General features: G+C 44.6%; 2 long non-coding RNA genes across 2 annotated transcripts in view; one reads left to right on the forward strand and one right to left on the reverse strand.

Moving 5' to 3' along the window:
- Positions 1-3,954: 3,954 nt before the first annotated feature.
- Positions 3,955-25,302, reverse strand: part of LOC144588255 (uncharacterized) — a 379,338-nt gene continuing 357,990 nt past the window's right edge. The window contains exon 2 of the long non-coding RNA XR_013543708.1: positions 3,955-4,222. This is a non-coding gene — a long non-coding RNA (uncharacterized LOC144588255). The remainder of the gene's footprint in view (positions 4,223-25,302) is intronic.
- On the forward strand, positions 19,573-24,692 carry LOC140707383 (uncharacterized). The gene is made up of 2 exons (XR_013543707.1): positions 19,573-19,623; positions 19,860-24,692. It is a non-coding gene; the product is annotated as an uncharacterized LOC140707383 (long non-coding RNA).

The raw sequence follows: 25,302 nt of genomic DNA on the forward strand, positions 1-25,302 counted from the left end.
ATTTTAATAGATAGGTAGGACTAAATTGCTGAAAATAAATTAATTTGCTACAGAATACCTTTCCCGAAGCCTGGCCCGAAGCTTGTCTGCTGTGGAAGGAGAATCTGGAGGCGGTTCAGGTGTTTCTGATCTCTCAGCATTCTCTTCACCCTCAGTTAACCCTTCTGGGTCCAGGTCTTCGGATGCACTCATGACACTATCCCCCTCCCCAGGACTCCCCCCTTCAGATGGGCCAGGTCGATCAGGGTAGGTAGCATGGAACTGCTGTATCAAATCAGGGGTGTGTAGCTTACTGGCGGGTTCCCACGATCGATCCTCAGGACCGTAACCCTCCCAATCCACAAAATACTGAAGACCCCCTCGGTGGATTCGGGAGTCCAGGACTTGACAGACCTCATATTCTTCCTCGCCATCTATCAGAACAGGTGGAGGTGGAGCCAGGGGCGAGGGTCGAGCAGGGCCCGGGGCTGAGACAGGAACAAGGAGGGATCGATGGAAAACCGGGTGGACAGAGAGAGTATCTGGAAGTTGTAGCCAGAAGGAAACAGGGTTGATTTGTTCTATGATTACATAGGGTCCTATAAACCAAGGGTCCAACTTATGGATTCGGCCAGGTCGGCGAAGGTGACGAGTAGAAAGCCAGACCTGGTCTTCTGGTTTCAGAGGTGGCCCTTCTTGTCGCTTACGGTCAGCCGCTGTTTTATAAGCTTCTTTAGCCTGCTGAAGCTGCTCTCGGAGTAAGTCTAGGATGGCCTGCAACTCGCGTATATGGGCATCGGCAGCAGGAACCATGGTCGAGGGTAGAGTAGCCGGGAAAAAGCGAGGATGGTACCCATAGTTGGCTTCAAAGGGTGTCTGTTCTGTAGATGTGTGTACAGCGTTATTGTAAGTAAATTCTGCCAGGGGTAACAGGGCAGCCCAATGATTTTGCTGATAGCAGGTGCAGCAACAGAGATACTGTTCCAGGGTGGCATTTGTACACTCGGTCTGTCCATCTGTTTGAGGGTGATATGCTGATGACAAGTGCACCTGGGTACCCAAACTAGAGTGTAAGGCTTGCCAGAACCGGGAAGTGAACTGGGAACCACGATCAGAAATTAGATGCATCGGGAGACCATGGAGATGGAAAACATGATGGAGGTAGAGTTGGGCGGTGTCAGGAGCTGTGGGAGGTTTGGAACATGGGACAAAATGAGCCATCGTAGTAAACAGGTCCACTATTACTAAAATACAGGTATACCCTTGTGACTGCGGGAGATCTGTGATTAAATCCAAGGAGACTGTGTCCCAAGGGCCAGCCGGTACAGGTAATGGTTGCAGCAGACCTGAAGATTTAGCTGGTACGTCCTTGGCTCGACGGCAAACCTCACAGGAACCAACATAACGGGCGACGTCAGCTCGAACTTGGGGCCACCAGAACTCTCGTGTGAGCAAGTGCAGAGTTTTGTATTGACCAAAATGTCCTGCGGGAGGGGAATCATGAGTCAGATGGAGGACCTGAGCTCGGAGGGGCCCCAGAGGAATATATACGCATCCACGATGTAATAGGAGGCCCTGGTCGTTAGTAAAGTCATTGACCAAGCCCTCTTGAAGTTCCTGCAGACGTTGCTTGGCCCAGGAATCTCGAGCTTGGCTGGCTCGAATCTCTTCAGCCAGGGAGCGAGTGGTTATGGCTGCAAAGACTGAAGGAGGCAGGATCGGTGAAATTGGGGTTTCTTCAGAGGCCGGAACGGCATATTCTGGTTAGCGGGACAAGGCATCAGCTTTCCGATTCTGGGTATGCGGGACATAAGTAATACGGAAGTCGAACCGGGAGAAAAAGAGACTCCATCGGATTTGGCATTGGCTAAGGCATCGGGCTGTTTGTAAGTGTTCCAGGTTTCGCTGATCCGTCAAAACTTGGACTGGGTGACGGGCCCCTTCGAGGTAATGCCTCCAAACCTCGAACGCCGTTTTGATGGCCAAAAGTTCTCGCTCCCAGATGTTGTAATTACGCTCCGAGGGTGTGAACTGCCGGGAGTAGAAGGCACAGGGCTTCAGTGGTTGTGATGGATCCTCCCACTGGGACAGTATTGCCCCCAGGGCAACACTGGAGGCATCTGTTTCCACGGTAAACGGTAGCCAGGGATCCGGATAGCGTAGGATGGGCTCAGTGGTAAAACGGGTCTTTAGGGTGGTAAAGGCATGATCTGCCTCCGGAGTCCAAAGGAATGGCTCTTTGGGCCAGAGGAGGCGGGACAGTGGCGTGGTTACATCCGCGTAAGATGGTATGAACTGACGGTAATAATTCGCAAATCTGAGAAACCGTTGCACATCCTTACGATTCCGAGGTTTCTGCCAGTCCAATACCATCTCGTTCTTCTTTGCGTCCATCTGGATGCCTTGGGGAGATACAATGTGACCCAGGAACTGAACTTCTCGCAGGTTAAGTTCGCATTTCTCCAGCTTGACAGTGGGGCAGTTTGCCTCTCATATTGATGGCCTCTCCCATCACTAGAAGTGTCTAGTGAAGTGTCCAGCATTTGAAAGTCAACAGGGACATTGAGGTTGCATTCTGCATGTTAGAGCCTACACTGAGCAAGGCACTGAACTAGATTAGGGATAGGAAGTTTTTGACTCCTGAACTTAAATCTGGAGCAGGACAGTGCCCCAGAGATTGTCCTGGCAGCTTGGATTAGGCTGTACAGGCCTGTGGACAGAAGAATCTGTTGAGAGTTGTGGGAACTTGCTTAAATTCCACTAAAATGCACAGCAAGAAGTGGCAACCGGTTGGGCAGAATTAGCTAGAAGTTCCCCTTTTTGTACCCGCCCTTCATCAAACAGTAGCATTAAAAATAACACTCAGGAGGCCTTTTTGTATTAAAGAAAGAATTCTATATTCTACTCACATGGATAAGCATTCAGAAGGTTTCAGGTCGATACAGAAAAGAGGAAAGTAGCAAAACAATGTCCTTCTCCTTGGCCCACATGGCTGGAGGGATCTCCAGGCTCAGGGAGCCAGCCTGGAGGTGTTACATCCTTCCAGGTGAAAAGCGTGTGCAAGAATGGTGACCAACAATGAAGGTCTAAACACCTCATAGTGAAAAGGGCCGGAAACAGGGGTGGAGCTACCCTAGCCCAGGAACAACAAACTCCCTCTAATTGGTTAGTATGTAAACAAACAGGTAAACAAGTTAGTTTGTGTGCTGAAGGCCCTTCCCCTTAGAAATTTACATCTAGATTGCTTGACCATCAAACAGAATTCTCACTGTTTTCTCTCATCATTGATTAGTGATAATGATGGGGAATTCCCCTGCATGCCACCCTCCATCCTAGCTGCATACATGGAAGGCAGAGGAGAGACAAAGCCTGGCACTCAGCTACAACTGAAGAAACTCCAGATAGCACTTCATCTGGGTGTGTGGTGATGTCAGGAAGCATGGCATCTCCCTGGTATCATCTTAGCTGTAAAAGGACTGGAGGGTGAATCTTCCCCTAGGCCTTAAAAGATTCCACCATCACCCCACAACATGATCTCCAAAGTGCCTCAAAACTGTGATTCTAACAGTTCTATGCATAGATTGTCTCTATGGCCATGGTGCTTTACTCTGAGAAGGTCTTTCTGAGGGCAAGACATGTAGGCTTTGGCAGTTCAACCTACCTGTTTTTTGGAGCCCTGCCTGTCAGCAATCCCCCATCTCCAAGGAGATACAGGGTTGCCGGAGAATGGAGAGATTCCAAAGTTTAGTCAGTCCTTTAGGAGCTAAGATGAGCCGAAGACTCTCAGCTAGGCCCTGACTAACGCTTCTTCCTCAAATCCACCTCCTTTATTAAGAAAAGCAACACACACAGACAAATCCATGAGTTTAAACTCAGGCTAATCAGGGCTCTATATCAGGTAGCAAATACACATGGCCAAATCAGAAACACTAGTCTGTTCAAGAAACCAATGCAAGCAATTCTAAATCATTACTGTTTTATTTTAAAAAGGATGGTTCAGAAAAGAATTCAGATTATTGCAAAGTAATTCAGTTAGAAACATTTTCATAACAAGGCAGACAGATCACCCCCACCACTCCAGCTGGAAAAATAATACAAGAGAACATACTAAGCTAGAATTATGCATAGGCGTTGTCTTTCTTACGTTCCTGTGATTCAATAGTCCATGATCCACCAGGAAAAGTTAGATTGCAGTCGTAATCCAAAAGTTATAATCCATTTTGGGAAAAAGCACATGTCTGTCCTTTTCTCAATCAAACTCCATTTTTAAAATTCCTTCTTCTTCCCAGAATTCCTCATAAGGAACACCCCCTCCTGGGTCTTGTTGTCCCGCCTAACTTTCTCATGAGAGCTTCAGTTGTTATCATACTTTGTGGCAGGTTTATTTTGACTACGAAAGTCTCTGCTCTCTACTCATCTTAGCAACGAGATAACCAGAGAGCAAAGCTTCTCTGAAACAGCATGAAAAACTTTCCTACTACAGAGCAGACTTTAAATCAAGATGGATGCTGTTAAGACAATGTTATGACTACAAAACCCATTCTAGCATCTCATAACAACACAAATCATCACACTGCCAAGCTGCTTTCCTGCTGCAGCCTATGCCATGGGCACAGAGGAGCAGGGCAAGTTGGGCACCCCAGAGCTCCCGCCAGAGTAAATTCTTGAGGCGTTATAGGGTTGTGGGGGGGATGCAATTCTCCATCCCTCTTATACTGCCACTTGAGGGGAAAGGCTACCCCGTGATTCTGAAATACAATTTAATTTTAAACAAATTTAAGTGTTTAGCATTCTGAACATTGAAAATCACAAACTGAAATGTAAACATGCTATCCAACTTACACATTAAACAGAATGAGGTGTTAAAATGCTACACTATAGTATTTCACATTACTCTTTCTCTCTCTCTGCGTGCGTGCGTGCGTGCGTGTGTGTGTGTGTGTGTGTGTGTGTGTGTGTGTGTGTGTGTGTGTCTGGAGAATTATTTGCCATTCTCCCATACAGAGATCCCTCGCTCTCTCTCTGAGATTTGTACTGGAATGGCATCAAACAAGGAGCAGCTGAAGGGTCCCTTTCTCTCACTCTCCCCTATCTCAGCTTTATGAATTGGCAACCCCTTTCTTCTAGTTTTTCAAGCTGAAAAAGAAGATCTACCAAGACAAAGTCCAGCCTTTCCCAGTCTGGCACCCTTTTGATATGTGGAGTTACAAGTCCCATCACCGCTGTGCTTGTGCTAGTTGGGGATTTTGTGATCCAACACATTTGGGGAGCACTTATTCAGGAAGGCTGGAGAGTAGTTACAGAAAACCTCAGTATTAACACTTCTGGACCATAGAGTATCAGTTTAAAGCCTTGGTTTTTGGGACAGTGAACACTATATATTGTAAAGTCTGGATTGTCTTCTGACACAAATTCATACTCAGTTTCTCTTTGTGTGTGTCTCAGGGAGCGGGGACCAAAGATCGTACTCTTATTCGGATCATGGTGTCACGCAGTGAGGTTGATCTGTTGGACATATGTCAATAATACAAGAGAATGTATGGCAAATCTCTCTACACAGACATCACAGTAAGGTCCTGTAGGGTGCATTTCATGCCCTTGTCCATGTGTGTGTACTTAGCATGACAGTCTCTGAGCTGGTTAACTAGAATTGCATCCTGTAATCATCACTGCTGGTTACACTAATTGCTGGCTGCAATTAGTGGAACTAGAGCACTTTTTGATTTACACTAGTTTGCCAACTGACCGGAAGAAAATCCAGGTCTTTATCAGCAACCTGATGTGTTATAATCATTACCATAATCATAGTTGTCTCCCCATATCAAGATGCTGCCAGCGACATTATCTACAAAAAGCAGACAATCTCTATTTAGTCATGTGTGCTTCAATGCAAATGAATATGTTTACAAATATAAGAATAGAAGCTGGAGGAGCCAGGTTTTAGATGATTTATTCTGCACAAAGCTTCATCCTAGCAGGGCTACTCTTCTAGTGTGGGGAGCATGGGGCAAGCCAAGTGGTATACCCACCTCTGTCCTTCAATATAGAATGGCTGAGGAACTCGGCAGGAATGGCCAAAGAGCTGCCATTAGTGACGACCCCACCACGACCACCACCACCTGCTTCCCTGGTCAGTTGCCTTACTCTGTCTAATGGTAGAGGCATCCTTGCTCTTACATAAAATACTGTAGTTTCAGTGCAATTTATTTACAGCGCTTTCTCTTTTTTGTCTTCAGCCTTGTGGTTATCTGAAGGAAGTTGTTGCCTCATATATGGCAAAACAAGGCCTCTTTTAAATGCCTTCTGGAAAGAAAAATGAGATGTAATTAAGTAGAGGGGAAAGGCCCTCAAATGTTTGGCCAAGCATCAAACCTTAAAACGTTTTTAGCGGAGCCCCCACCCACTCCAGAATGATCAGTGCAAACCAAAACTATGTGAAACTGGCTTGTCTCGAAGTCAGGGAATGTGGATGGAAGTGAGTGTAAAAGTAAACCACCAGTGGGCTTTGGGAAATGTTCTCCAGGTCAGAGAGGGGAGAACGGGCAAATATGTATAATGTCATCCGTGATTGAATATGAAAGAAGCCACTTTACGTTGATTTTTTTCAAGATGTCAGTATATAATAGATATAAATGGAAGAAACAAGTGGATGAAAATGTAAACTGCCAACAACTTTATAACTTGGTACAACAGTTTTTAACCACATTCCTCCCTGTAGCCTGCTTACCGTAAACCATTGGACTGTAACTTTCATCACAGTTACTCTCTGGGGTGATGGGGGTGATAGTACAAAACACCTCACCTCTATATAGTTTGTTACTAATCAACATTGTAAAAATTGGGGGGGTTGTCTCTGTCTTTTAGGAATCTGATCCACAGTATGACAAATTTCTTTCCACTGGCCCTTCCCTTGTTTCAAATCAGTCTTCCATACATTCAAATGCCAAAATACCCACTTTTCCTTTTGTCAGTCATGCTATGACTGCCCTCCTCAAGTTTCAGCTGTGGTGCAATTCTTCGTCCTCCCCAGGCACCCCCAGCATCTTATGGTCCTCATGTCATAATGTATCCCTGCCTGGGATCTTTGGCCACCTATTTCTTGCTCACATTCCACCACTTCACATCCCTCCCCATTTCCCCCTCCACTGCTTTTGGGACTTCACATTAGCAAAACATGGACTAGAAGCTTAATCTTCTCCGTGTCTTTGTTATCTACACTGCCAAACAAATTAATAGGGTGGTAAAGATTCCTTTAAAAGACAGATTGCCTGTAGTTTTAAATCAGTTTATGATTTTTTTAATATCCAGCAAAAGGCCCATTTTTAAAAAGAAATGTTTTGTTACAGGGCTCTGCAATCTTTTCAGAAACACAGAAAATCCTAAAACAGTTCTGTAGGCTGAGAACGAAGCTGCATATACAAAGTTAAGAGCATCTGGATTGAAATAACTGGGCAAAAAACAAAAGAAACATGGAAGCCACTCTGGGTGGCTAAAAGCAAAGAAACATATGAACGACCTATGTATCTACCCATGAGCAGAAAGCACCCAAATCATGAAAAGATGGGTGGTAGTTTCTAAAAAAGGAAATTCTAAAGGTACAATTCCAACAAGGACAAAAAAGGTGAAAGCAACAACAACAAAAAGCATTCTTCAGGTCCGTGTGTACTAAAAGACTGAGGGAATAAATAGTGGCTCAGCTACTGGACAGGGGCAGAGCTACAAACAATGAGGCAGCAAGAAATCTGGAGCTCTCCAGATTTCTGCTGCATGCCGAGAATCCAGAATCCCCTCGGGAAACTGGGGAGGTAGGGGGGCGAGGAGAAGCCCTCCCTTGGGTCGTAAGAGAGCAGAGGACTTCTGGGGGGTGGAAAGCAACCACCTCCTCAGATTACTCCTTCTCTAGACAAAAGGATTCTGTCAATGCCATTTTTTATGGTTGTCCTAGCTGTAAAAGCTCCATGGCAGGAGAGAGAAGCACGAAGATTTATGAAGGACTGCATCAACAGAGCCAATTAGTTTCAACGCTTGTAAGTACAAAATAAACTTAAGCGACTGATTTTGAGAAGATAGTGTAATCTTGAAGCAGCAAATAAGCTTTAAACCCAAACAGGTTGGTATTTTATTACTGTGTCACACCTGAAGAGAGGAGCTGGAGCAGACAAGAACAGAGACTTTCGTTATCTACCTCCTGTCCTCGATGGGAACACATTCATAGTAACTTTTATGAACTTTTACAATAATAATAATAAAAAAGGGAAGAAAAGAAGATCTAAGGAGATTCTGTTAGAGGTGGACTTTAACTTACTAGTACTGATTTTATAATTTATAACCGAAGCTGGAGAAAGCTGGAGTCTGGGACAGTATAAATCATTAGCTCTGTGGAGGAACTGACTTATACTACTTAAGTACTTTATGACTTTCGGCTGGGAGAAGCAAAACAAACCAAATTTGGAAGTATTCTCTATAACAAGCACTGCTGAGGTCTCGACTTTTACTGCATAAGTACTTTATAGCCCCTCGGCCCGAAGAAGCAAGCAAGCTGTGTTTCTCCAAATGAGGTGCATATTTTGAATTCAGGGATTAGAAGGCATCTTTCTTTATCTACCTTCCAATAAGGATGGATACAACCGGAGAGATTATAAATGCCTTTCAGAATATGGAAGTCAACATTATGAACTGTCTTCAAGAGCAGTTTTTGGAACTCCAGACTGTACTTTCGGAGCTGAAGAAAAAAACCAGAGAATTGGGAATCTCCGCAAGAACAGCGTACTGAAACAGAAGCTGGAGATCAGCTCATTTCAGTAGCACAAGAAAGAGTGGATTTATTGGTTTTTAGAAAGGAGTGCAAAATCCTTAAAAAGCAGGTTAGGAAAACTGAGGGGTATTGTGAGAAAGAGAACCAGAGGGGTGAAAAAGAGATGTGTCCTAATTTGATGGGTGAATATGGGAATCAGAAAAGTGAAAAAAGGCGTAAAGGGAGATGGGATGATTACAAACCAGGCATTGCTTGGCTTCAATGGCAAATTATGATGATTGGGAATCCAAATCAGAGACAAAATAGTTTAACTGGGTTCCATAGATGGTATTATAAAATTAGGAAAAAGGAATAATTGATGATTATAATAATAAAACAATTCTGATTATATTTGGAGATAAATGACAATTAAGAATTATTAATTGTGTAATCTGAAATATGCATGATGAATATAATATTAGAAATTGAGGACTTTTAAGGTATACTTTAAGAGGTAAATCAACTGTAGGTTAATAATGTTATGAGAGATCTGGATAATTTCTGAATTATTGGTGAAAGGTAAAATCTGGATATGAAATACATGTATGTGTCGATGGAAAATAGAGTCTTAATAGAGCACGGGAGATTACTAAGCTAGATAAATATACCTTATGACTCTGTTTATGATGAATATAACATTAGAATTTGATGATTTTAAGGCATATATATATATATAAAGAAACGAATTGCAACACGCTTAAATATAGAAGATGAGATACTTGAACATACTTATTCTCTGAAATGTTGATACCATATGAAATTTTGATATGGAATATATATTTGTATAGATTCTAAACTTTTTATGGTGTTGTTAGTGGCTGAAATGCATTTTCTTTTCTTTTCTTTTTCTTTTCATGATGGTAGCACGGATATTCTCAGGAATAATTGGAAGCCAAGGATGTGAGAGAAATAATTATTAGAATTTAGAACAATTTTAGGATGGATCACACTTGGAATTTTCATAGAGTACCTGTACCTATTCTTCTTTATGCAGACGACGCAGTACTGCTGTCTGTCACTAAACCTAGCCTCCGACTTCTGCTATCCTCTTTCCAAGAATACTGCTTCTCCAATGAATTATCAATCAATCCCGAGAAAACAAAAATCCTGGTTTTCTCGAAATCCTGGGCCCCGACAGCCTGGAAGATTGGTAATCTATCATTCCAGCAAGTCCAGACTTTCAAATATCTGGGGATCACCTTCCACTCCCGACTCAGCTGGACTCACCATTGTAAAACTGCCATTTCGTCTGCCATGCCACATTTAAATGCAGTCGCCCGTTTCCACTTCAACAGTGGCAACCAGTACATTCCGGCTGCTCTCCATATATTTCAAATCAAAATCCTCTCCCAGCTGCTATATGGAGCCCCAATCTGGATCGAGGCTGCTAATCAAGACCTTGATAAAGTCGCTGCCTCCTTTCTCAGAAGGATTCTTGGAGTCTCAAACCTAATTAGATTGTCCACATTGATACTCGATTTAGGCATGCACCTTCCCTCTACTATCGCTTGGTCCCTAACCTTCAAGTTCTGGCTTAGACTACACCTCAATACCCAACCAGATTCCATACTCAATGACCTACTAAAAGATCCCTTTTCATCCAAGTGGTTCAATATTCTTGATGCTAAGCTCGCATCCTTGGACCTCTCCCCCGAATCTCTTTCAGACACCACCCTTCACAGAGCCCATCAAATCATCAAATCTAAACTCTGGCAACAGGAACTCAATTTATTACTCCCCAATTTAAATCCTATTTGTTCCCCTCACTTCTTCGGCCTTTCCCCTTCACTCGGTAGACCCTCAAACTATTTTAGTAAATTAATTAATCCAAGTAAAAGGAGGGCTTTTATGCTAGCAAGACTAAACATTTTCCCATCAGCTGTTCACTTTGGAAGATTTGCAAACATACCACGCATCAATAGACTCTGTCTCTTTTGCTCATCTGAGCCCGATACCCTAGACCACATATTATTCCGCTGCCCGACTCATCAACATTTAAGAAACAACATCCTTGAACCCCTTCTGTCGTCCCTTTTTGTTTCCCTAGCTGACCCCCTCCCCACCCTTTTAAGCGATTACTCGGCGACCATCACTAGCGTGGTAGCGGATTTTCTTTTAGCGGTTTCCAAGTCAAAACCCCTGCCCCATCCTCCCCCCGCATCACCCTCCCAGTTCTTACCTTCACGCCCGTCCTTCTTGGTTTGTAACACTATGACATAAATTGTTACTGCTGTTTTATCCCCTTTTAATGCCAATAAAGGTTTTAAGAAAGTAAAAAAGAGTAATAAGGTTGATGCAGTCAGACCTTTAAGAATGGAAATTTTGTATGGAATGCCTCCCCCCTGCCTATACATGTGGGGTTTTGTTTTGTTTTTGTTTTTGATTTTACTAGTATTGTTTTGTCTTTTTTTATGAGTGTCTTTGTATGTAGAAAAAAATATTTAAAAAAATAGTGGCTCAGCTACTCAGTGAGCATGGGAAAAGGGTAATAGGTGACAAAGAAAATATAAAAGTACTAAATTCCTACTTTAGCTTGGTTTTCTCCCAAAAGACAGTGTGTGACCCTTCAGGCAAATGTGAAGTACACGTGGAGGGGACAGAATTGCAAGTTAAAACTGACAGACAAATAGTCAAGGACTAGGTCATTACTTTCAACATGCTCAGGTTTCAGGGCCCAATGAACTGCATCCAAGAGCTGAAAGAAGAAGAACTTGCAGAACCACTGCCTATTTTTTTCTTGAAGTCATGGAGAATGGGTGAAGTGCCAGATGCCTGGAGGATGTATCATGTTGTCTCTATTTTCAAAAAGGAGGAAACTGGAAACTCCAGACCAATCAGTCTGACATCAATCCCTGGGGAAAATCTGGACCAGATTATAAAGCAATTAGTCTATAAGTACCTTGAAAACAATGCAGCAATAACTAAAAGCGAACACAGATTTGTCAAGAAGAAATCTAGTCAGATTAATCTTATCTCATTTTTTGATCAGGTAACCTCCCTGGTAGTCATTGGGAATGCTGTTGACGTTATATATCTTGACTTTAACAAAGCTTTTGAAAAAGTGCCCCATGATATTATGGTTAGCAATTTAACTAAGCGTGGGATGGATAGAACAACTGTCAGGTAGGTAAACAGTTGGTTACAGAATTATACTCAGGGAGTCCTTATTGGTTGTATCTTCTCAATCAGGGAACCAGGTTTCAGTGCTCTTCAACATTTTCATTAATAACTTGGATGAGCAGGTGCAGGAAATGCTTACCAGATTTGCAGATGACAGAAAATTGGGTTGAACAACTAATATCTTGGAAGGGGTGTGTGTGTGTGTGTGTGTGTGTGTGTGTGTGTGTGTGTGTGTGTGTGTGTGTGTGTGTGTGTGTGTGTGTGTGTGTGTGTGTGTAAGAGATCTTTATAGGATCGAGTACTGGGCATCAAACAACAGAATGAAATTCAACAAGGATAAATGCAAAGCTTTACACCCAAGAAAAAGAAACCAAATGCACCATTATAAGATGAGGGATACTTGCCTCTGCAATACTGCATGCAAGAAGGATCTTGGAACTGTTGTAGATCAAGAGCTGAACATGAGCCAACAGTGTGATACAGCTACAAAAAAGGCAACTACTATTGTAGGCTACAGAAACAGAAATATAGTCTCCAAATCATGTGAAATACTAGTTCCCCTCTATTTGGCACTGATTAGGCCTCATCTTGAGTACCATGTCCAGTTCTGGACACTGCACTTTAAAAAGGACAAAAAGGTGGCCTTTGGGCTTCTCAATGCACCGGATCCCATGCCCCAGTGCTGGCCAGGGACTGTGGCTGTAAACAATCAAGTGGTGGCCTTTCCTCCAAAGAACTGTGTGTATTTTCTTCCTTTGTAGTTTTTAGAGCCCTGGGGAGAGCCTGCTGAATGATAGGTCAGCAACTACATAATTAATCACAAAATTAATTAATTATTTCTTAAATGATTATATATCATATATATATAATTCGTTTCTGCATTGATTTCAAAATGTTAATGAATGACATATAAAGCCCTAAACAGTTTAGGGCCTTGATACCTAGCGGAATGCCTTCTCCCACCTAGATCTACTCGAGTCACTCGCCATAGCCAGGAAAGACAGCTGAGGGGCCTAACGCCGAGAAAGGACCAGAAAGAACCAGTGGACTCCTTTTGCCATTCAAGCGAGCAACACGGCACTGCTGTTTGATGATGAAAAAATGCAGAGGGAGACTCGTCCCATAGAAGAATATAGGCTCTTGCCCTAACTGAATGGCGTAGTGGAGGTTGATGGCTTTGAGAGGTCAATATGTCGGTGAACCTGCTCTGGGTTTTATTCTGAACTTTACAAGAGCCATCTGAAGTAGGGAACCTTCTTGTCATAAGGAGCTTAGCATCTCACACACGGCTTTCAATGCCTAAACTAAAACCCAGAGCAGATTGGCCACACCACTGACCTTGAAGACACTAGCCTTCGCTGAAATGTCACTGTGAGGGATTAACTACGAGGCTGGTTCTGTCCTTCCTCCTTTTGTCTCATGAGTTCCAGTGGTTGATGGGAGGCTAGGGAATCTGGCCTTAATTTTCAATGGATTATTTTCCCAGTCAGTATAAAGCAGACAAAATCTTCATTGTGCTATCAGTAGACGATCGTAATATCAAAATAGGATTAAGGTACCAATTTAGGGCAGAATCTAAAGTCCCAGATAGGCTTGTTGTAGTAGAAGATTTGGATTGGGCGTAAGTCCCTTTTGCCGGCACAACTATCCTTCTGCCGGCCTAGCCCCCTTAGGCTGGCCTAACCCTCTGTGTGGGCTGATCCCCCATCTGATCAGTGGGCAGAAGGGCCAAAAGGGGGAGGGGAAGCAGAAGAGAAAGGGAGGGGCAGGGGAAGAGCTGAGTTACACCAAGCTCAAACTCCTAACACTTATGCTGGCAGAAGTCAGGCCAGGAAAAAAAAAATACTCCTAAATAATTTACAGCACATGGAACCCAATGGGAGCTCCCAACATAATTAAGGCCCTAATCCTCCCACCTTTCAGGGAGACACACTCGGCTGACATTAAGATACAGCATGCCACCACCGATATATATACGCCTCAGATGACAACATACAGGCCAGGGGACTCTTTCTCTCTGGCTTTGCAGCATACTCACTTTGCACTCACGAGGAGACACTTGAGTCGTGGTGGTGGCGGCAGCTCACTATGGGAAATGGCACTTTGCACCACAAAACACTAAGCACAAAAGTGGGGACAACACACATACACACATACACACAGAGAGAGAGACAATACCCACTCCAAAGCGTGTAAGTTCTCTTCTCTAACATCTGGCTGCCTCGTATCCTAACAGGTAGAGCCATCCAGGAATGCAGCTGCAAGACACAAACACCCTGAAGCCTGGGGCTTCCAGCTTCCAGAAAGGACGCCCAGGTAAGTGAAGGGGGGAAAGCCATGAAATGTCAGTCTTGCCTTTCTCATGAGACTACCTCTCACTAGCAACAAATAAGACTTGACTTCTTCTCCCAGCCCTGTCCTTGACTTACAAGTGGAATGCAATCAGCTGTGGGAGGGAACAAATGCCCATTCCTGCCTGTGTCTTCTAGGGCTGAAGTGAAGTTGCTGTGAGAAAGCTGAAACGCTGCATGCGCAAAATAGACTTCAAGGAGACTCCAAAGCCCATGAGCCATGTCAGTCCATACCCCCTTGGTGCCCTCTTTAGCTACCTCCCAACAGCACCACCATTTACAGTGCTCTGCGACTTGAAAAGAAGCAATGGCCTGCTGCCCTCTTCTTTCCACACTAGGCTAGGGTTTTGACTTTTGTCCCCCAATCTCTCTTTTTTACACAGGTAACTGTGCTACAGGTGCAGCTCCCAAACCACTCGGCCGTGTGTGACCACAACCATTTCAGTAAGCACTGCCTGAGCCTTGCACCTGAACACTGGCAATGGTATGGTCAGACAGCTATGGGTCAGGTGCAGTACAGCTACACAAAGGCTCTCTGCTGTCTGTCTATCTGTCTTCTCTTTGTCGAAGATACAAGGGTGCTTCTGAGGCAAAATGCTAGTGTCCAGGCACACTATATTCCAAGCACCCTTTCTTTGAACCTGCTCAATAAAATGCCATCTACAACAACTGTGTCAAGTTTGTTTGTTCTTGTAATTACATGATAAGACAAGTAGGTTCAAGGCCTTTCTCCTAGGGGAGGATGCGGCAGGAAAAAGGAAGGAACATAAGCTCCCTTTTCCATCATAATATCAGGGGAAGGGTAGAAGAAACCCATGGCTTGCCTTTAACATTGGTTGGGGAGTGAAAACAAATGCAGAGGGCCCATCCATCCATCATGAGCTCTAGGACCAAGGTTGAGAGTGGGTGAGGCCTGTGCCGGCTGTCCAATAATGACCCAGGAGGTTGAGGGTGGGCAGAATGCTACTCTAAGGGACCCAAACTACCCTCCCAGAAATTAACCAGGAGGCTGAGGGTGGGCAGGATTAGGGCTGGATGGATCCACACACACCCCCCTCCCAATCATGAGCCAGGAGGCAGAGGGAGTGGATGGGAGCCAACCCGGCTGCCCAGTCATGGGGAAAAGAGCCCAAGTTAAGTCCCTAAACATGACCCAACCAGAAAAGAAGACAGGAAGATGGACAGTGAAAGGTCAGACCCTGAGCTGTGTAGAGTTGTGTCAGAGGGACTAGAGCCCCTGTGATCCCTAACATGCCCAGCCTAGGAGTTGTTGCCCAAAGTACAACTCTGCACAGCTCTACTTGCTATAGTTACCATTGATGATGAGTTAGAAGGGAGGGAAAAGGAAATAAGACAAGGCCATCCCACGGAAGGAGGGTGGCATCGCATGTAGGGAGGTAGCGAAGAGCAAGGGGGTGGGTTTCGGCAGGAGAATCCTTAGAAAATGCTTGGGAATGTGAAAGACAGCTCTGCAGTTCCAAAAAAGTGGGGAGAAGGCAAGACGGATCACATCCTGCAGCAACTTGCTTGCCTCATGGCTCAAAGTAGGCATGGGCCACGTCATCCCACAACTGTACCTCCTGTGGATCCTGGCCCTGGGATGTTTCCCCTATCACATTCAAAGCACACACGGGGCGTCATGGCTATAACAGCCCCCACATCTAGGGGCATCTATGGGGCCAAGTTATGTAGCACAGCACACACTAGCAAGGTCTTTGACACCTTTTCGGAAGTGCAGAGCAGGCGACCCCCTCCTTGCTGCAAACAGCAGAAACACGTTTTCACCACCCCAAAGGATCGCTCTGTCACCATTCTGGTTTTCCTGTGCGCTTCCTTATAGTGGCTGATGCATCCAGGGAGGTCCTCGGTGTACGGTGTCTGCAGGAATGGCCACAGAGGATAGCCCCAATCAGCTGGAGTGGGGGAAACATGGCCATCAGCATCTGTATGAGTCCTCCCTGTTCCCTCCCATTTGCCACGCACTAAACTTACCCAGCCACCAGCCTCGCCCGGCAGGCCAGCTCTACAGCAAAAGAAGCAGACTGGATGCCTCCAACACGTGGGCATCATGAACCCATCCAGGCATAGTGCCATTCACATAGGTGAAAGTTCCCTGGGCATTAGCAGAGGCTATCATGTTAATGGCATTTACGAGGGATTTCTCACTTCCCCTTTCACCTTTTTACAGCTGGGACCCTCCCTCAGCAGGCATTTCCCAGTATACCTTCCAAGGCTGCAACAGGCAGGGCCGGACTCCCCAAACCCCCTCCACCGATGAGCACCAAATGCTTTTCCATTCAGGAAGAGTCTCCCCAAAGAGGCTAGAACCAGGGATCTGCTGGAGAAGCGTCATGAAACCCATCAATCAAAAAGACTGCATTTGGCCAGAGGGCTTGTCAAGCGCATCACCACACCGTCTTCTGTCTGTCTTCAGAAAGACCCTTGCCTCCCTGGTGACAGCAGTGGGGGAACTGAAAAGAGTTTAAAACTCAGTCCCTCTCCCTGACACAGATATTCCCGGGTTTTGGCACCAGGAAAGCTGCCACTCTGACCCTCTTTCAGAAAACAGAGCAGAGGAAAGACCAGAGTTTCTTGGAGCAAAAAAGCAGTTTATTTTGAGCTCAAAAATCACAAAGAGTCACAAATGCATTTTGTGTGAATTCAAGTGTACCTAGATGTTTAGCTCGCTTATAGCTAATAGCTACCTGTTTATATATTTTGGATGTCTTATTCACTTCACAGCTCCAAAAAGAGTGGAGAGGAGAGAAAGAAGGCTCCAGCAATGACAGAGCCATCTTGGCTGCGAAGAATGCTATCTATAGGCCTTGAAACTGGGGAGGATTTTTTGGCTTCTCTTGGTGTGCTAATTAGGCACACCTGGTGACCTCAGGAGCTACTCTTACAGAAGTTACCAATTAGCTGACTTCAGGAGGGACTGCACCTGATTGGTTGGAAAGGTTGCAGGCTCTGATGAGGGTTGATGGGATATAAGGCCAGCCAGAGGAAATGGCTGAGCTCAGCAGTTCTGGGCAGCAGCTTTATTCTGGCTGGAACCTGTCACCCAGCCTGCTGTTATGAGGAACTCTGCTTGAGCGTTGAAACCATGTTACTCTGTGGGGAGAGCTGAGAGGTAGGAAGCTGTTACTGTTTTTGGTGGGAACAACTCTTAGCTGCCTAAATTTCAGGATAGGCTTTTGTCCTTAAGGTTGCTTTTGAGCCTGCATGTGCTTTTGCATCACCCTGGCTCAAAGTATGACTATGTGGTCAGTGTATCCTCTCTGTAAGAGGCTTCACACTTGACTAATAGTGAACCTGGAAGAGTCTAAAAAAAATTTAACTGGGTCAGCAGTTCCTTTCAACTGGTTTAGCTTTGCTTGGTTACTCAGAGGAATACATTTCCCCAGAACGGTGTTAGTCTTTGAGTATTGATTATGTGGAAGAGTTGCTTTGGGGCGGTATATACCTATATGCCATGCTTTGCTTTTTATTAGCCCAGCATTGGAGCAGTCTGTAGTTTGCCAAATATCAGTAGTGGGGATGGGGTGGAAGAAAATGCCAGGCCAGTGTCTGCCTTGTTGCCTGCCACCTCTTTCTATCTGTTTTTCCTTTCAAACATCTCAGCTTGCTGGGGGTGGGGGGGTGGGAGTCACACTTGTAGAGTCTAAACTGATCATTTCCACAGGGCTTTTGAACTTAGACCAAGCACTGAGAGTTTAATTGTTTTAAGTGTCTGGAGGGGATAAAACCCCTTCATCTAAGGCAATGCTTCTTAACCTTGGGTTACTCAGGTGTTTTTGGACTGCAAATCCCAGAAGCCTTCACCACCAGCTGTGCTGACTGGGGTTTCTGGGAGTTGCAGTCCAAAACTCCTGCGTAACCCAAGGTTAAGAACCAGTGGTCTCAGGTATGATGAGGAAAAGATTGCACAGTTTTTGATTACTTTCCTTTTGAGTTTTAGCCTTTGAGAGGTAGATTTTTTCCTCCATTTAATATTTTCCATATGAAGCAATACATGAAGATATATGTTGTGTTAACAGCGTACATTCTTTTGCATGTTATATCTTGCCAGCGTCTGCATTGTCATTTTGGTTTATTTGGTGTGCATTCTGTTTATATATATATATATATCAGGGAAAGCAATAAAATAAAATCAGTGGTGAGCAAAGCATCATTAAAGAAGTGGCAGAGATACTGTAAATCTGTTCTTGCACAGGATATCATTAAAGGGTGGTTGGAATTGGACAGTCTTCAGTCTGTCCAGGAGTTATTAAGGGACTTGTGTCGCAAGGCCTTTTCCCCGCATAGCAAACCAGATGTGCCTGCCAAATGCCTGTCAAAGTAAGCGACTTTCTGTTTCAGAAAAAGGGTGCCTCTGAGCCATCTTTACAGGGGAAGCGATGGCCTCTGCTGCCAGTTTAAGTACACAGGGACTGAGTGGAGGTGCAGAGTTAAGGGCTGTAGTAAATCAAATGTTGTGAAGTGCTGCATGTGTGCAGGAGAATTTATTTTTGAAGTTTCTTTCCAGCATTTCTGTGAATGCTGATTATTGTTTTCTTCCCTTTAATTTAATGCTGTAAAATACTTTAATATAAAGTATAAATTCTTCTTACAGTTAGTGCCATGGAGATAATAAATGTTAAAAAATAGAAGGTTTATGTAGGATTGGACAACATTATGACATTGTAAATCCTTTTTTGAAAGTTCTCCACCTGATATTGTTTAAAACCAAATGAGAAATGTAACACAGTGGTTGAGAACATGGTTATGAATCTGTGAAAACTCGTGTTTATCCCTGTAAAGATCAAAGACTAGGAGAGGGTACACGGCATCACTTAAATTACTTCAGATGAAAAAACAAATAAAAGCAGAAGTCAAAAAGAGTGACTGAGTGTCAGGAATTAAGGTGAAAGCATACAGTTGATTCAGGTTTGTCAAACGGCCAAAATGAAGGTGTGATTTCCCACATTTACACTATTTTCATCTGATATTTTTTTCCTTGTGTGAAGAAGAAAGATTTTGTGTGCCAGATGTTAAATTTCTATTTTACATATCTCACTCTAATATTCTTGACTGACTTTTTGTGGATGGAAATGTCAGGGTTCTAGTCCCTTCAGTGGGTTTTTCTGCTTAGAACTGTGTTACCAAATGCGAACTCAAACAATGCAGGTTTGTTGCCTTTAATGCTTCTGTGAACATACAGCAGAAGTATTTCAGTGCAAAAGTACTTATTCCTGGAAGAAGAAAAAAACCTTCTCACCATTGCAATTTTGTCGTCTTTTCTCCCTGCAGAACGTCAGAGATGTACCCTTTGCATTCGAAAGCTGAGGTGCAGCCGAGCAGGAGAGTCCGAGCCGTCAGCAGCGTGGAGTCGGAGCTCCGGTATTCCCTTTATCTTTGCCTTCCAAGCTTGTTATCTTATATTTTCCTCATTAGGGAACTTCCTACTCTTGGCTACGAGGCTATGGTGTTTATTGGAACCCTGCTGCTGGTCTATCCTTGAACCTAGAAGTGTTTTGCTTTTCTTCTTCGACCGGCCTCTCCCGTCCTTCTCCGCTGACGCCATTGTTATCTCCACAAGCAAACGGTTTGTTTTCTTTTTCTTCCTTTCCCTTTAGTCTATTATTTAAATGGGGAAATCCAAAAGAACTCTTTCTCAAACTAGCCCCGATTTGGCACAGATTTCACCTTCATCCAAACAGCTGCGGCTGGACTCCTTTTTTCCACCTCAACCTTCTACATCGACTACAACACCCCTGATAAGAAGTGCTTCTTCTACAAACCAGACACAGGAGGTCCATACTCCTTCAACTACTCACCCCCCTGAACAACGCTACTCCAAACCGCTACCTAGTGTTAACTCTCGCTTGGATTGTGATGCTATTGAACTTATAAAACATTATTCTACACTAACTGCAAGAACTGTCTCTCAGATTTTCTCCCAGCTTACTCTACTTACAGACTTCTTAAAGAGCTCATGCTCTATTTCTCCACATTGTCTATCCTGCCTAAATAAAACCTCAGATAAACTCAACTCGGCCGTTTGCAAAGAAACTCCTCCTAGTTCTTTCTCTGATGGCTGCCTCCCTCAAGTTCCTTCCAAGCCCATAATGCATTTGGTCTACGTTCCTCACGCTGCTGTTGTCACAATCGGTCCTCCTCGCGGTTTTACAAGCTTTCCACGCTGGACTAAAATCGCCTTGGCGAAGAGACATCTCGCCTTCCTCCTAAAAGTGAATGTTCGGAACATCGACCTCTACAGGACTGAGACCTTGTCAACATCCTTCCACTCAACTAGACTATTACTGACCTTCCATTCGAACTATGTTCCTGGGATGTTGTTCTCATCTGCGAATCTACTACAACGATGGGGTGTTACCCCTCACCGCCTTTTCAAGAATACCACCATTGCCAGGCTTATCTCGACGGAAGCCTCTTTGCAACCCCCTCCTACAGACGCCTCCCCCTCCTCCAAGAGGACAAAACTGTTTCGAACCTTCAGACCTACCTACCCCCCTACGGACTCCCTGCTGCTCTCTTCTACTTCGCCGTCCCTTCCATCTCACATGAGGGTTGAAGCAACCCATCCCGCTAAGCCGATGGACCACTTGCCATCTCCTCAAATCCCCTCTTCGCCCATTTTACAATATTCCTCTAACCCACCGGTGACACCTCGAGACTCCATCACAGATCTCCAGTCGACCAATGCGCCTGCTTTAATTCAACCGGAAGCTTATGTCTGTTTCCCTGCATACTCCAATCCTTCTACTGCTTCCCCTCCCCATATCCCCCTATCCCCTGTATGTATTGTCAACCGGGGTGCCCCAATCACCTCCTTTGCATTGGTCGATGCTATGTCCCAGAAACCCCCTCCCCTTAATTTCAATTTTACTAACCATAAACTTGCAATAGATGCTTTAGCCTCACCCTCTGGGCCTGCCTGTCCTCCAGTCCTTGATCCCCTTTTGCCTTCTGTGATTCCCCCCCCTCTTTCAGACCCCAGTACTTCCTCCTGCTGACTAACTGCTTCCCCTCTGACCCCCCCTCTCCCCATCCCTCTCTCCAATTAATCTCATGGAATATAGGTGGCTGGAGGAAAAAAGCTTCGGACAAAGACCTGCTAAAGTTTCTCTCTAGCTACGACATTATTCTCTTACAGGAGACCTGGTTATTAAATCCTCCATCCATTCCGGGTTTCCTTACTTATCATATCCCGGCTGTTAAATCTAAAACAAGAGGGCGCCCCTCCGCGGGTCTCTGTTGTTTCCTTAAACCCTCCTCCTTATTCACCCTCACCTCCATCCCTTCCCCCTCACTCTATATTCAAATCTTCCTCCTCCAGTACGGTCAACATAAAATCCTACTACTTAATCTTTACTTCCCACCTCCATCCTCCTCTTTGAATAGCACCTGGGTGGAGGTAGAGAACCTTGTCAACCTTAATCTGGAAGCTAATCCATCTGCCTACATTTTGATCCTGGGGGACCTTAATACCCGGTTAGGACCCAAAAACTCTGTCCTAGCCAAACACATAAATCTGGAGTTTGATGAGTCGTCTCCCCCCTGGCTCAATCGCCCAAGGTCTTCCAGAGACAAGATTATCACACCTCATGCTACCTTCTTAATTAACCTCTGTCTCAATCTTCACATTGCCATTCTTAATGGCACATGGGGTAAGGACATCCCTGGTGAATACACCCACCTCTCCATTAGAGGTCCAAGCGTAATCGATTACGCCATCGCTTCCCCAGATCTTTTCCCCTTTCTCTCGGACTTCTCTGTTGGTGTTCGTGCTGACAGTGACCACCTGCCTCTTCTTTTGTCCCTAACCTTCCCTTCTTCCCCCTCCTCCCCCCAAATTCCCCCTTCACAACCCTCTTGTCGCCTTATATGGACTTCTCAAACAGAAGCTGAATTCTTCTCCTGGACTTTACTGCCAGAGATCTCCAATCTTAACCTTACCATTGCTACAACTGACTCTATCGCCACAGCTATCACCTCCTATAATACTCTTGTGGATTCCTTAATTACTTCCCTTAGTAGTCCAACTAATTCCCCATCCCATAACCGTGCCACTTCATGGTTCGACTCCGACTGTTGGCAGGCCAAGAAACATGTTAGATCTCTTTTCCACTCTTTCCGCCTTAACCCTACCCCAGCGTCTCTACAACACTACCTTACTGTCAGAAAGTCCTGCACATTACTTTTAGACTCAAAAAAACATTTCTTTGCTCAACGCAAGTGGTCTGATCTGCTCCAGGCAATTCTATCACACAACTACAAAGCCTTCTGGTCTTTGGTATCTTCTTCCACCACTTTCTCTTCTTCTGACCCTTCTTCTTCTATCCCCTCGGAGGAATGGATAGCCCACTTCTCCACAATTTTCTTCTCCCCAAACCCCAACCCCCCTTCCGATCCCTCGCTCCAGGCCCTCCCCGACTGGCCTCCTGTTACTTCTGAGGAAATACTGGATTTAATCAGCTCACTGAAGTCTGGTAAGGCCCCAGGCCCTGATCAAGTCCTCACTGAGATTCTGACCAGTAACCCCCACTGGTGGTCTCATTCCTTGGCTAACTTTTTCACCTTAGTTAACCACTCTGGCATCCTTCCTAACTCTTGGTTAATCTCCACTCTGATTCCAATATTCAAAAAAGGTGATCCCTCTCTCCCTAGCAACTACCGCCCAATTAGCCTTCTATCTTTTATTGGCAAACTTTATTCAAAATCTCTTCTAGCCAAACTTTCTGCCTGGGCTTCTTCCATTAATCTTCCGGGGAAAGAGCAAATTGGCTTCCGCTCTGGAGCCTCTACTCTTGATCACGCTTTACATTTATCCCATTTAGTTGAAAAATATTCCATTCATCACAAATCTAGTTTGTTTGCTGCTTTTGTTGACCTTCAAGGTGCCTTCGACTCTGTTAACAGATCCCTCTTATGGGACAAACTATCTCAATGGGGCATTGATCCTCGACTACTCTTTCTGCTTAGGCGTTTCCACTCTTCAAACACATGTCAGATTCGCCTCCCAAACTCCAATACACTAACTGATAGATTTCAAGTTAACAGGGGTGTCCGTCAAGGGTGTATATTAGCCCCGTTACTGTTCAACTTATTCCTTGCAGATCTCCCTCCTTTCTTATGTAAAGCTACTAACTCTTCCCCCTCTCTTAACGGTGCCCCTCTCTCAGTTCTCCTCTATGCTGACGATGCAGTCCTGCTGTCCCTCTCCAAAGCCGGGCTGCGTCTTCTTCTAGCCAAATTTCAAGACTACTGCTCCATCAACGATCTTAGCATAAATTCTTCCAAAACTAAAATAGTTGTTTTTTCTAAATCTAGCCCTCTATCCACTTGGACAGTTGGTACACAATCCTACCAACAAGTGCCAACCTTTAAATACCTCGGGCTCACTTTCCATTTCAAACTAAACTGGGCCTCACACAAAAAATCGGTCATTTCCACATCAACATCCCAACTCAATGCAATTTCTAAATTCCACTACTTCTCGGGCAACCAGTTTGTCCCAGCAGCCTTGCATATTTTCCAGTGCAAACTCCTATCCCACCTTTTTTATGGGGTCCCCATCTGGATAGAGGCTGTAAACCACGACATTGACTCCATTGCCGCTGTCTTCTTTAGAAAGATCTTAGGTGTTCCCAATATGATTCGCCTCTCCACCATGGTACTTGAATTGGGAACCCACCTTCCTTCTACTCTTGCCTGGGTCTCCACTTTCAAATACTGGCTCCGTATTCATCTCCACTCTAATTCCAATTCTCTTCTCTTTGACCTTCTTAGTGACTCCTACACTTCGAATTGGTTTAAACTGATTGACTCCAAACTTCTATCCCTAGGACTGGACTTAGAATCCCTTTTCGACCTGGGATTACAACAGGCCCATTCCTTGATCAAACACAAACTTTGGCAGCTTGAGTTTGAGTCACTTTCAGCTGACTTAAACCTCACTTGTTCTCCCCTTTTTTTCAGTCTTCCTCCTTCCCTAGGACGCCCTTCTAACTATTTCTCTTCACTGACCAACCCTGGTCAGAGAAGAGCATTTATGTTAGCTCGCCTCAATATCTTCCCTTCGGCGGTTCATGCAGGCCGATTCGCTAAGATCCCCCATGCAAATAGGCTCTGCTTTTTCTGTCATACCCTCCCAGATTCCCTGGACCATATTTTATTTCATTGCCCGGCGCATTCATCTCTGAGAAAGCTGTTTCTCGAACCGTGGCTTTCTCTTTTGCCCAACTCCCTATCCTTTTTCCTGAATGATTCTTGCCCGCGGATTACATCTGCCGTTGCAAGATATCTTTTGGAAATTTCCAATTTAACCCATTACCTATGATACTATTTGTTGAGTGTATCTCCTATTTTACGTTTACTCTGATCATCGCTTGGCTTGTACCTATGTTTTGTTGTTGTCCGTTTATATGCCAATAAAGGTTTCGAAATCGTAATCACATTCAAAAGCTCAGTGAGCCATCAAGTGCGAGCACGTGAACTCTTGGTTGGAAGAACTGGAGTGACTGTTTTATATGCCAAATGGCTTCTGCATCTGCTGAAACATCTCAGGCCTGAGAGAGATATCCTAGACTGTAATGATCACCAAATGAAAAGGCTAAAGCTTTAGGTGATCACAAAACAAAGAGAAAGCAAATAACTTTAGAGAGAAGCAAGAAGTCAGTCCACAGTAAATGTCTGCCGGTGGAATTCCTAGGGCAACGCCCCAAGAACTCCCTTTCATTAACCCTAACAAACTTACAGATTGTTACCTGATCTTGAAACATAGTCCAGCAATTCTTTCAACCTGAAAAACTTTCAACCTGTGGCCGATGACCATTGGCAAAAGGAGAGAAAAATGCCTCCTAATGAGACTTCAGTTGCCACACTTAATAGGAAAAGAAAAACAAGGGAAAGAACACACCTGGCAACAGGAAGGGACCAAGAGGTGTGTTAGGGAGGAAAAGACATGAGAGGGGCTAGACAAGTGCCGCAATCACGGAATGACAACTTCCTGGGGGTGAAAACCAGGCTTGTGCTGGCCGCAAATGTGGGGCAGGG

Source organism: Pogona vitticeps, chromosome 3 (assembly GCF_051106095.1).
Source record: "Pogona vitticeps strain Pit_001003342236 chromosome 3, PviZW2.1, whole genome shotgun sequence".
Lineage (NCBI taxonomy): Eukaryota > Metazoa > Chordata > Lepidosauria > Squamata > Agamidae > Pogona > Pogona vitticeps.